The sequence below is a fragment of the Zalophus californianus genome, chromosome 8 (assembly GCF_009762305.2).
Source record: "Zalophus californianus isolate mZalCal1 chromosome 8, mZalCal1.pri.v2, whole genome shotgun sequence".
NCBI classification, from domain to species: domain Eukaryota; kingdom Metazoa; phylum Chordata; class Mammalia; order Carnivora; family Otariidae; genus Zalophus; species Zalophus californianus.
Genome location: NC_045602.1, coordinates 58,551,780 through 58,565,881, shown reverse-complemented (window position 1 = coordinate 58,565,881; position 14,102 = coordinate 58,551,780).

Genomic DNA, 14,102 nt, shown 5'->3' with positions numbered 1-14,102 from the left:
TCTGGAGTCACGATAGTCATAATACCCAAGAAGCATTTATCTTTTCAACAAATGGTGTTGAATGCAAAAGAATGAAACTGGACCACTTTCTTAACATCATACACAAAAATAAATTCAAAATGGATTAAGGACCTAAATTTGGGATCTGAAATCATAAAAATCCTAGAAGAGAACAAAGGTTTTGACAGTGACTATAGCAACTTACTTCTAGATATGTCTCCTGAGACAAGGGGAAAAAAGCAAAAACAAACTATTGGGACTTCATCAAAATAGGAAACAAACAACACTAAAAGGCAACCTATGGAGTGGGAGAAGATACTTGCAAATGACATTCCAAGAAAGGGTTAGTATCCCAAATATATAAAGAACTGATGCGACTCAACACCAAACAGCACAAGTAATCCACCTAAAAAATGGGCAGAAAACATGAACAAACATCTCTCCAAAGAAGACATACAGATGGCCAACAGACACATGAAAAGATGCTCAACACCACTCATCATCAGGGAAATGCAAATCAATACCACAATGAGATATCACCTCACACCTGTCAGAATGGCTAAAATCAACAACACAAGAAACAAGTGTGGGTGAGGATGTGGAGAAAAAGGAAATTCATGTACTGTTGGGAATGCAAACTAGTGAAGCCACTGTGGAAGACAGAATGGAGGTTCCTCAAAAAGTTATAAATAGAAATAACCTATGATCTAGTAAATATACTACTGGGTATTTACCCCCAAAATACTAAAGTACTAATTCAAAGGGATACATGCACCCCTATGTTTATTACAGCATTATCTACTACAGCCAAATTATTGAAATAGCCCAAATGTCCATTGATAGATGAATGGATAAAGAAGAGGTGGTGTGTGTGTGTGTGTGTGTGTGTGTGTGTGTGTGTGTGTATACACACAATGGGATATTAGTCATAAAAAAGAATGAAGTCTTGCCATTTGCAATGACATGGATAGAACTAGAGAGTATAATGCTAAGTGAATAAGTCAGAGAAAGACAAATACCATATGATTTCACTCATATGTGGAACTTAAGAAATGAAACAAACAAACAAACAGAAAGGGGCAAACCAAGAAACAGCCTCTTAACTATAGAGAACAAACGGATTACCAGAGGGAACGTGGGTGGGAGATGGGTGAAACAGGTGATGGGGATTAAGGAGTACACTTATGATGAGCACTGAGTAATATATGTAAGTGTTGAATCACTATATTGTACACCTGAAACTAATATTATACTGGGTTAACTAATGGGAATTTAAATAAAAGTTTCCAAAAAATTGTCAGTTAGATGCTTCTTGTATTTTTCTGTTGTTGTTGTCTTTTTGTTTTTCTTCTTTTTTGGGGGGGATTAAATTCATTTCAAAAAAAACTTTAATTCCAGTCTAGTTACTCTCTAGATCCATCCATGTCATTGCAAATACCAGGATTTCATTCTTTTTTATGGCTGAATAATATTTCTGTGTGTGTGTGTGTGTGTGTGTGTGTTTGTGTGTGTGTTTGTACACACACAAATACATGCATATATATATGTATATATACACATATATATAATGCGATAGAAATGTCTATTCATGATTTCTGCCCACTTTTTTTTTAACTTTTTAAAAAATTTTATTTATTTGAGAGAGAGAGTGAGAGAGAGAGAGCACAAGAGGGGGTAGGGTCAGAGGGAAAAGCAGACTCCCTCCTGAGCAGGGAACCTGATGCGGGACTGGATCCCGGGACTCCGGGATCATGACCTGAGCCGAAGGCAGTCGCTAAACCAACTGAGCCACCCAGGCGCCCTCTGCCCACTTTTTAATTGGACTATTTGTTTTTTGGGTATTGAGTTCTATCCGTTCTTTATGTATTTGCGTTACTCCCTTTATCAGATACGTCATCTGCAAATATTTTCTTCTGCTCCACAGGTTGCCTTTTAGTTTTGTTGGTTGTTTCCTTTGCTGCGCAGAAGCTTTTTATTTTGATGACGTCCCAATAGTTTATTTTTGTTTTTGTTTCCCTCGCCTCAGGAAACATATCTAGAAAGAAGTTGCTATAGCCAATGTCAAAGAAGTTACTGCCTTTGTTCTTTTCTAGGATTTTTATGATTTCAGTTCTCATATTTATGTCCTTAATCTGTGGTGAATTTATTTTTGTGTATGATGTAAGGAAGTGGTCCAGTTTTATTCTTTTGCATGTAGCTGTCCAGTTTTCCCAACACCATTTGTTGAAGAGACTGTCTTTTTCCCATTACCTATTCTTTACTGCTTCATCAAAGATTAATTGACCATCTACTTGTGGGTTCATTTTTGGGTTTTCTATTCTGTTCTATTGATCTATATGTCCATTTTTCTGCCACTACAATACTGTTTTGATCACTACAGCTTTGTAGTATAACTTGATATCAGGAATTCTGATGCCCCCAGCTTTGATTTTGTTTTTCAAGGTTGCTTTGGCTATTAGGGGTCATTTGTGGCTCCATATAAATTTTAGGATTGTTTGCCCTAGTTCTGTGAAAAATGCTGGTGGTATTTTGATAGAGATTGCATTAAATGTGTAGATTGCTTTGGGTATCATAAACATTTTAACCATATTTGTTCTTCCAATCCATGAGCATGGAATGTCTTTCCATTTCTTTGTGTCATCTTCAGTTTCTTTCATCAGTGTTTTACAGTTTTCAGAGTATAGGTCTTTCAGCTCTTTGGTTAGGCTTATTCCTAGGTATCTTATGGTTTTTAGTGCATGGTACATGGGACTGATTCCTTCGTTTCTCTTTCTGCTGCTTCATTATTGGTGTATGGAAATGCAACAGATTTCTGTAGGTTGATTTTGTATCCTTCAAATTTACTGAATTTGTTTATCAGTTCTAGCAGTTTTGTGTGGAATCTTTCATGTTTTCTGTATAGAGTATCATGTAATTTGCAAATATTGAAGCTTGACTTCTTCCTTGACAATTTGGATGCCTTTTATTTCTTTTCATTGTCTGATTGCTGTGGCTAGGACTTCCAGTACTATGACGAATAACAGTGGTGAGAGTGGTGATCCCTGACTTGTTCCTGACCCTAAAGGAAAGCTCTCATTTTTCCCCATTGAGGATGACGTTAGTTGCTGATTTTTCATAGATGGCTTTTATTATGTTGAGGTATGTTCCCTCTAAACCTACTTTGTTGAGGGTTTTTATCATGAATGGATGTTTTACCTTGTCAAATGCTTTTTCTGCATCTATTGAAATGATTATATAGTTCTTATCCTTATCCTTTCTTTTATTAATGTGGTATATCACATTGTTTGATTTGTGAATATTGAACCACCCTTGCATCCTGTGAATAAAATCCCACTTGACTGTGGTGAATGATTTTGTTTTTAATGTATTGTTGGATTCAGTTTGCTAGTATTTTATTGAGAATTTTTGCATCCATCCTCATCAAAGATATTGGCCTATAATTCTCTTTTTTGTGGAGTCTTTATCTGGTTTTGGAATCAGGGTAATGCTGGCCCCATAGAATGAATTTGGAAGTTTTACTTCCTTTTCTATTTTTTGGAATAGTTTGAGAATAGGTATTAACTCTTCTTTAAATGTTTGGTAGAATTTGCCTGTGAAGCCATCTGGCCCTGGACTTTGTTTATTGGCGTATTTTGATTACTGATTCAATTTCTTTGCTGGTTATGGGTCTGTTCAAATTTTCTCTTTCTTCCTGTTTCAGTGTTGGTAGTTTATATGTTTCTGGAAATTTATCATTTTCCTCCAGTTGTCCAATTTTTTGGCATATAGCTTTTCATAATATTCTCTTATAATTGTATTTCTGTAATGTTGGTTGTTATTTCTCCTCTCTCACTTGTGATTTTATTTATTTGGGTCCCTTCTCTTTTCTTTTTGATAAGTGGCTCAGGAGTTTCAATTTTACTAATTTTTTCAAAGAACCACCTCCTGGTTTCGTTGACTGTTCTATTGCTTTTTAGTTTCTACACCATTTATTTCTGCTCTAATCTTTATTATTTCCTGCTTTCTGCTGACTTTAGGCTTTGTTTATTGTTCTTTTTCTAGCTCCATTAGGTGTAAGGTTAGGTTAGGTTGTTTGACATTTTTCTGGCTTCTTGAGGTAGACCTATATTGCTATATACTTCCTCTCAGGACTTCTTTTGCTGCATCGAAAACATTTTGGACCACTGTGTTTTCATTCTCTTTTGTTTCCATGTATTTTTAAAATTTCTTCTTTGATTTTCTGGTTGACCCATTCATTGTTTAGTAGTATGTTGTTTAACCTCCATGTATTTGTGGTATTTCCAATTTTTTTTCTTGTTGTTGACTTCCACGTTCACAGCATTGTGGTCAGAAAAGGTGCATGGTGTGATTTCAATCTTTTTGTATTTGTTGAGGTCTGTTTTGTGATCTGTTATGTAATCTATTCTGGAGAATGTTACATGTTCACTTGAAAAGAATGTATATGCTGCTGTTTTAGGATGGAATGTTCTGAATATATCTGTTAAATCTATCTGGTCCAGTGTGTCATTCAAAGCCATGGTTTCCTTATTGATTTTCTGTTTAGATGATCTGTTCATTGATGTAAGTGGGGTGTTTAAGTCCTCTACTATTATTGTGTTATTATCAATTAGTTCCTTTATGTTGTTATTGTTTTATATATTTGGGTGCTCCCATTTTGGGTACTCCCACTTTGAGTGCATAAGTATTTAAATTGTTACATCTTCTTGTTGGATTGTCCCACTTATGATTATATAACCCCTTCTTCATCTCTTGTTATAGGCTGTGGTTTAAAGTCTAGTATGTCCAATATAAGTATTGCTATTCTGGCTTTCTTTTCCTATCCATTTGCATGATAAATGTTTCTCCATCTCCTCACTTTCAATCTTCAGATGTCTTTAGGTCTAAAATGAGTCTCTTGTAGGCGGCATATAGATGGGTCTTGTTTTTTTTTTACCTATCCTGACACCCTATGTCTTCGAGTGTTTAGTCCATTTACATTCAAAGTAATTATTGATAGATATGTATTTTATTACTTGCTTTGTCATTGTTTCTGGTGATTTTCTCTGACCCTTTCTTGTCTTTGTTACTTTTGACCTCTCCTTTGCAAAGAGTCCCCTTTAATATTTCTTATAGGGCTGGTTTAGTGGTCATCAACTCCTTTAGTTTTTGTTTGTCTGGGAAACTCTTTATCTGCCCTTCTATTTGGAACAATACCCTTGCTGGATAGAGTATTCTTGGCTGCAGATTTTTCCCACTCAGCATGTTGAATATATCATGCCACTCCCTTTTGGCTTGCCACGTTTCTGTTGAGAAATCTCCAGTTAGCCTTATGGCTTTTCCCTTGTAAGTTAAAGACTTTTGTCTTGCTGCTTTTAAGATTTTTTTCTTTGTCACTATATTTCGCAGATTTAGTTACAATATGTCTTGGTGTTAGCCTGCTTTTATTGATTTTTATGGTAGTTCTCTGTGCCTCCTGGATATGAATGTCTGTTTCCTTCCCCAGATTAGTTAAGTTTTCTGCTATTATCTCTTTACTTAAATTATCTGTCCCCTTTTCTCTCTTCTTCTTCTTCTGGGACTCCTATAAGATACATGTTATTACATTTGATAGAGTTGCTGAGTTCCCTAAATCTATTCTTGTGTTGCATAATTCTTCTTTCTTTCTTTTGTTCAGCTTCATTAGTTTCCATTATTTTGTCTTCCAGATCACTAATTTGTTCCTCTGCTTTTTTCCAGCCTGCTGTTCATTGCATCAAGCCTGTTTCCAATCTCATTTATTGCATTCTTCATCTCTGATTATCTTTTGTCTTTTTTATCTCTGCGATAAGGGTCTCACTGATGTCTTCTATTCTTTTCTCAAGCCCGGTGAGTATCCTTATGATTGTTGCTTTAAACTCTCCATCAGGCATGTTATTTATATCTGTGTCACTTAGATCTTTGGCCATGGCCTTGTTCTTTCATTTGGATAAATTCCTCTGTCTTGGCATTTTGTCTAAGTCTCTGCCTTCTTCTGTTAGAAAATCCAGTTATGTTGCCTGCATTTGAAAGTAATGGCCTTATGAAAAAGAGATCATGTACTGCTCAGGGCCTGGCACTTCAGAGAGTGTCTCCAGTGTGTGCTTTGTGCACTCTGCTATAATGTCTTGGCTGCTCTATCCTTCAGGCCTGTCATCTGCAGAGGCTCTCCATGACTTCTGTGGGCAATGTTTGAGCCCTGGCCTGAATGTGGTGAGTTTAACTAGGTGCGCACTGATCTGCTTGTGAAATGAGACTTGACACCACTTCCTCCGGAACTGAGGCCCTGCAGAACTTTCTGGTTGGGAGACATGGTGTAGGCAAGGATTTGTGCTGGTCTTCTGGGGGAGGGCCTCGCTTGACTGGGAATGAGGCAAGCTTAATTGAGAGGAGCAGTCCCACCAGAGCACAGGGTGGGTGGGGCTTAGTGTAAGCAAGTTAGGCAGCCAGTGTTGGTGCTGCACTGCTTCTGGCAGGTGGTTCTGTGTTTATGCTGAGGGGCAGGGGAGGGAAATGGCACTAGCCAGTTTCTTTGCTCCCAGAGAGCAAACTGTGAAAACTGACTCTCAGGGATGACCTCCAAGAAGAGCAAATAATCCACCTGTGTGCCCCAGGTGTTCTTCAAATCACTGTTCCCATGCCATGGGGTTTTTTGCCTGCCTTCTCTCAGGAGTAGGGCAGTGCCCTCAGGGCCCTATCCCAGCTGAGTCTGTTGATCTTAAAAACTCCAGGCTTTAAGCCCCACTGGTTGCAAGAACTCATGAAATTTAGCCCCTCTCATTTTCCAAGCCAGTGGCTTTGGGGAAATGTTCTTGTGTATTCCCCTGTGTGCTCCTCTCTCTCTTTCTCTCTTTCACTTTTCCATGACCACAGCTCCCTCCCCTCTGCAGCACCTGCAATCAAATAAATTTGTATGCCTTTTCTCCTGTTAATCTGCCTGTTGTCAGTTTACTGCTCAGACCCAGCCAGACAACCTAAGAGGGTAGAGAAGAATTTTCCTCTCCTATATATACATATTGATATTAAACCCAAAATTTTGATAATGAACACCACTTCGACAGTTCTATTTATGACTTTATAAGCAGAAACAACAGCAGAGCTCATCTTTAAATGTCTATTTAAAAGGCATAAATATCAACTGAGAAAAAACTAAGATGGGATGTTAAAATTAGAGAGATTTCAGTCTAAGATTCAAAAAGATTGCTAAGCTTCTGCTCTGTTAGGGAAATCAGAGATGTAAGTTTAGGTTTCATCTGGTTTAGGGGAATCAGTTTTTTCATACAGAGGAGCAACTCCCAATTTAACGCCTTTGTACACGGCCTAAGGAGGTTGATAACTGCCAATTGCAACAGTTGCCACCTTTTTTTTAAAAAAAGATTTTATTTATTTATTTGAGAGAGAGAGAGGGTGAGCAAGAGATAGCACAAGCATGGGGAGGGACAACGGAGAGGAAGAAGCAGACTCCCTGCTGAGCAGGGAGCCTGACCCAGGGCTTGATCCCAGGACCCTGAGATCATGACCTGAGCCAAAGGCAGACACTTAACCAATTGAACCACCCAGGTGCCCTAACTCCCACCCTTTTAATAGAAAGTCATGGGAGTCTGGGAGGAAGGCACATCCTATGGCAATTGGCTTAGTGATCAATTGGGTAAGTTGGAGAATATCTAATTGCCTGCAAGATCTGTTCTAATGTCCCAGATCCAAGACCAGAATACAGAACACTGTATCTCAGAGCTGGAATGGACCTCACCATTACCTAGTCCAGTGGTCCCACACTTGGACTCAGCTACAAGTGTCCAAAAAACCCCTCAGGACTTCTGCTTCCAGAAAAGTGGAGATGTTATTTTCTCTATCCCCCCCCCCCAACTATAACTTAAAATCCAGGACATGATATATAAATAAACATAAGAAGGCTGAAAAGTTGAGAGAAGGCAGACTTGCCAGGGACTTCAGGATCTCAAGAAACAACATGGTGGTGAGTTCCTGGGGTTTTCTTTTTGCCTTATATATCCCAGAAGTCAACAATCTGGAAATGTCAACAGCTGCAGACAAAAGAAAGTTCCTACATAAGTCTACCCTCTTCGGCCAAAAGAGAAGGAAAGAGGTAGCCTAACAAGAGAAATACCACCCAGGCAATAACTGCTCTACTCCAGCCAAATGCTACATAAAAGACCTGTGGGCCCACTAACCCACACCAGTAAATGCCAAGTGGGGATCCTAGAATTCCACTCAGGCCATGCTGTAAAGAGGCATCTTAACCCCACCACTGGGTAGTATCAGAAAAGACTGAGTAAGTTTCCAGGACTTTCATCCCTATAGGGGTGGGCAGTTTGAGGCCATCTCCATGATATCAGTGGAAATTACATAGGAAGTCTGGACTTCCACCCCTTCCTCCACCTTTGTGTTATGGTGGGATCAGAGGAGGGCTATTGGAGGACTTGTGTTGCTAATAAGAAGGCCAATCCCTTCTTGGTGCCGGTAGAGGCCACATGGGAAGAATAATGAAGCACTCCTACCTCTCCCAGCCAGGGAAATATCAATGGAGGCTTAGTGGGGAGTTAGAACTCCTATCTTCACCCAGCAGTATTGAGCAGTCTCCCCCATACCCTGGCTGGATATCAGCATAGGCTGAAGGAGAGATCTAGATGTCTACCCCCAACTGGCAATAAAGAGGTGGCATCCCACTGCTTTCTTCCTCTGCCAGAGTGATATCATAGAAAATTAGTTAAAACAAAGGTTGTAAGCAAGATCTAGAGTAAGATTTAAAATCCCATAACATAATACTGAAAATGTCCAGATTTCAATTGAAAATCACTTATACCGTGAGTCAGAAAGATCTCAAATTGAATGAGAAAGACAATCAATAGATGCCAACACCAAGGTGACAGAAATGTTAGGATTATCTGACAAGTATTTTAAGACAGCCATTATAAAAATGCTTCAATGAGCAATTATGAGCATGTTTGAAATAAATGAAAAATTAGAAAATTTCAGCATAAGTTATATATATATCATATATATTCATATGTTATATATATGATATATATAGCCATATATATATAAATGATATCCATAGCAAGCACTAAAAAAGTATAACAAAGAGATACACTCAAAAAACTATAAGATAACTTTCTAAAAAATGCTCAATTAATCCACAGGAGGGCAGGTAAAAGAAAACAGAAACAAACAAAAAAACCCCAGAACAAACAGAAAACAGAAATAAAATGGCAGACTTAAACCATACTTTTCTATAATTAAACTAAATGAGTATGGTCAGATAAACCAATTAAAAGAAAGAGGTTGACTGTGAGGATTAAAAAACAGAATCCAGAATGCCTGGCTGGCTCAGTCAGTAGAGCATGCGACTCTTGATCTTGGGGTTGTGAGTTCAAGCCCATATTGAGTGTAGAGATAACTTATAAGTAATAAATAATAAAATATAAAGAATTTTAAAAATTTAAAAAACAAAAAACAGGACCCAACTATGTACTGTCTAAAAGAAATTCAATTCAAATATAATGATAGAGACAGGTTGAAAGTTCAAAAAAAAAATTGAAAAAGATATGCCATGCAAATATTAATCAAAACAAAGCAGGGGTAAAATTAGGAGGATACAGAAGAACTCAACATCAAACAACAGTATCTAATTGACATTTATAGAACACTCCACCCCACATCAACAGAAAACACATTCTTTTCAAATTTCCCTGAATATTTCCAAGATAGACTGCATTCTGGGCACTATAATAAAACTAACCCAATTTAGAAAAATTGAGATCATACAGAGTATGTTTTCTGACCACATCAAATTGGAAATGAATAGTTAAAAGGTAATGAAAATCAGGGTGCCTGGGTGGCATAGTTGGTTAAGCATCAGACTTTTGGTTTCAGCTCAGGCTGTGATCTCAGGGTTGTGGGAACAAGCCTTGTGTAGGGCTCCATGATCAGCGTGGAGTCTGCTTAAGATTCTCTCTCCATTCTCCCTCTACCCCTGCCCCAATGATCTCTCTCTCTAAAATAAATAAATAATGTTAAAAAAAAAAGGTAATGAGGGGAAGCAGGGTGGTTCGGTTGGTTAAGTGTCTGCCTTCAGCTCAGGTCGTGAGCTTGGGGTCCTGAGATTGAGCCCCATATTGGGCTCCCTGCTCAGCAGGAAGTCTGCTTCTCCCTCTTCCTCTGCCTGTTCCCCCCAACTCATGCTCTCTCTGTCTCTCTCTCTCAAATAAATAAATAAAATATTCAAAAAAATGTAACGAAAATCTCCAAACACCTGGAAACAAAAATAAATGAAAATAAAACATATCAAAAATCATTGGGCACAGACGAAGCAGTGCTGAGAGGAAAATTTATAACTCCACATTAGAAATTTATAGCATATCTTAGAAAAAAGAGTCTCAAATCAATTATTTTAATCCCCACCTCAAAAACCTAGAAAAAGAAGAGAAAATAAAAATCAGAAAGAAGAAAATAGTAAACATAAGAGTATAAATCAATGAAGTTAAAAATAGAAAAACAATAGAGAAAAGCAATGAAACAAGTAGTTCTGTGAAACTATCAATGAAATTGACAAATCTCTAGCTTGACTGATAAAGAAAAAACAGAAGACACAGATTACTAATATCAGTAATAAAACAAGGATATCATGATAGATTCTGCAGACATTAAAAGAATAATAAGTGAACACTATGAACAACTCTACATTCAGAAAGTTGGCAACCTAGGTGAAATGAACAAATTCCTTGAAAAATATAAACTACCACAACTCATCCAATATGAAATAGATAATTGGGATCACCTGATAACTATTAAGGAAATGCAATTCATAATTTAAAAGTTTCCAAAATAGAAATCTCCAAGCCTAGATAATTTTACTAGAGAACTCTAAAAAATGTTTAAAAGAATTAACACCAGTTCTCTACATAAGCTCTTCCAGAAATTAGAAGAGGTAAATACTTCTCAATTCATTTTATGAAGCTAGTATTACACTGATAGCAAAACTAGACAAAGACAAAAAGAAAAGAAAACTACAGAAAGACAAAAAGAAAACTACAGACCAACATCTCTCCTGAATAAGATGGAAAAAATACTTCACAAAATATTAATAAATTGCACTCAGCAATATTTGAACCAACTATGACCAAGTGGAGTTTATTCCAGGGATACAAGGGAGGCTCAATATTTGAAAATCAATCAATGTACTCTATCATATTAACAAGCTAAAGAAGAAAAACTACATAATCATATTAATTGATACAGAAAAAGCATTTGACAAAATTCAGCACTCATTCATGATTAAAAACTCTCAGGGAAAATAGAAATAAAGGGAAACTTCCTTAATTTGATAAAAGGCAAGTAAAAAAATCTACAGCTAACATACTCAATGGTGAAAGAATGCTTTCTGTTAGGGGCTGAATTATGTCCCCCAAATGCATATGTTGAAGTCCTAATCCCCAGTACTTCACAACTTGACTGTATTGGGAGATAGGGTTTTTAAGGAGTTAATTAAATTAAAATAAGGCTGTTAGGTATCCTTATAAGCAGAGGAGACTAGGACATTCAAAGAGACACCAGGGGTGTGCATGCACAGTGGGATGGCCATGTGAGGAGACAGCAAGAGGCCAGGCCAGCCACGTGCAAATCAAAGAGAGAGGCCTCTAAAGAAACCAAACCTGCTTATACTTTGATCTTGAACTTCTAGCCTCCAGAATGTGAGAAAATAAAATTCTGTTGTTTAAGCCATTCTATGTTATTTTGTTAATCACAACCCTATCAAACGAATACACTTTTCCTCTAGGATCAGGGATAAGGCAAGGATGTCTGTTCTCTCTACTGTTAACATACTAAAAGTTCTAGCCAGTGCAACAAGGCAAGAAAAGGAGATCAGATGCATACAGATTGAGAAGAAGAAATAAAACCTCCCTCTTTAAAGATGATATAAATGTCTACATAGTAACAGTAATCAAGACTAAGTAGTACTGGTGAGGAACAAACACACATATAAGTGGAACAGAATAAAAAACTCAAAAATAAATCCATGTAAATAGGCCCACCTATTTTTTTTAAGTTTATTTTTATTTATTTATTTATTTAAGTAAACTCTAGGCCCAATGTGGGGCTTGAACTTACTATCCAGAGATCAAGAGTTGCATGCTGTACTGACTGAGCCTGCCAGGCACCCCTGCCCACCTAATTTTTTAGTTTCAAAAGCAATTCAATGGAGGAAAGACAGGCTTTTCAACAAATGGCACTAACACAATTGGATATCCATAGGCAACAAAATTAGCCTAAACCTAAACCTCACACCTTATATCAAAATTAATATGTAATGAATCACAGGCTTAAATGTAAAACATAAAACTACAAAACTTTTAGGAAAAAACATAAGAGAAAATCTTCAGGATCTAAAGCTAGACAAAGTGTTCTTAGACTTAATCCTCAAAATTATAATCCATAAAAGCAAAAATTGATAAATTGCACCACAATTGAAAAAAAATTCCTCACTGGGAAAGACCTTGTTACGAGGATGAAAGACAAGCTGCAAACTAGGAGAAAATGTTTGCAAACCACGTATCTAACAAAGGAGTAGTATCTAGAATATATATACCTCTTAAAACCCAACAGCAAAAAACCAACAATTCAATTAGAAAATTGGCAAAATATCTGAACAGATATTTAACCAAAGAGGATATACAGGTATCAAGTAAGCACATAAATAGATGTTCAATGTCCTTAGCCATTAGGGAAGTACAAATTAAAACCATGATGAATTATTACTACACACCTAACAAAATAGCTTAATTAAAAGATAGTGACCATGCCAAATGCTGACAGGAATGCAGAGGAACTAGATCACTTATACATTGCTGGTGGGGATGTAAAATGGTATAGTCACTAAGGAAAACACTATGGCAGCTTCTTAAAAAACTAAACATTCAATTACCGTATGACCCAGCAATTGTACTCCTGGGCACTTAACTCAGAGAAATCAAGACTTAATATTCACATAGAAATGTGCACATGAGTGTTTATAATAGCTTTATTCATAATATCCCCAAACTGGAAAGAACCTAGATGTCCTTCACCAGGTGAATAAACATATTGTACACAATATGGAATACTACTCAGCAATAAAGATAAACTATTGGCACATGCCACAACCTGGGTGAATCTCCAGAGAACTATGTTGAGTGGAAAAAAAAAATACCAAAAGTTTATCTATTTATGACTCCATTTATATAATATTCTTGAAATGACAAATTATAGACATGGAGAAGAGATTAGTGGTTTCTAGGGGTTAAGGAGGGAGTGAAGGTGGGAGGGAAGTGGATGTGACTATAAATGAGCACCAGTGAGGAATCCTGGTGGTGACAAAAAGTTCTGTATCTTGACTGTTATCAATGTCAATCTCCTGGTTGTGATCTTGTACTATAGTTTGCAAGATGTTACCATTGGGAGAAACTGGGTACAGGGTATAAAGATCTCTATTATTTTTTACAACTGCATGTGAATCTATAATTATCTCAGAATAAAAATTTTAATTAAAAAAGAAAAGGGAAATTCTGGTTCTTGGGCCCCATCTATAACCTGACCAATCAGGATCCTAGGAATGAGACCCAAGAATCTGTATTTCTAACAACTTCCTTGACTACTTTCAGACCATCAGCCTCACAGTGGTGCACACTACCATTTAAAAGCAACTGATATAGCCCAGCTCTTGTTGATGTATGTATTCCTTCCCAAAATTCCCCCACAAGTGATCCCTGGGTAGCTGCTTAAATATTATCATGGGAATGGATCCACTGCTGGTCAAGGCAGCTTATCCCACTATAGGAGAGTATCATGTAGGAATGCTCCTCAGTTTTGAGCCCAAATCTGCCTCCCTTTAAGTTCTAGCCTTTGGATCTAGGGCTTCTCTATGGGCCAACGCTTCATCCCTTGTTTCTCCCATTAGATAAGTTTTCAAGTTCCCTCACTATCCTGGCCTTACTAATCCCGTACTGAGATATATATATTCAGTCCTGAGGGGTTTCCAAGGATGTAGAACATTCAGTGCTAAAACTGAGAAAGTACTGGTCACATGCAGACTAAGTTAGTCACCCTAAAATTAA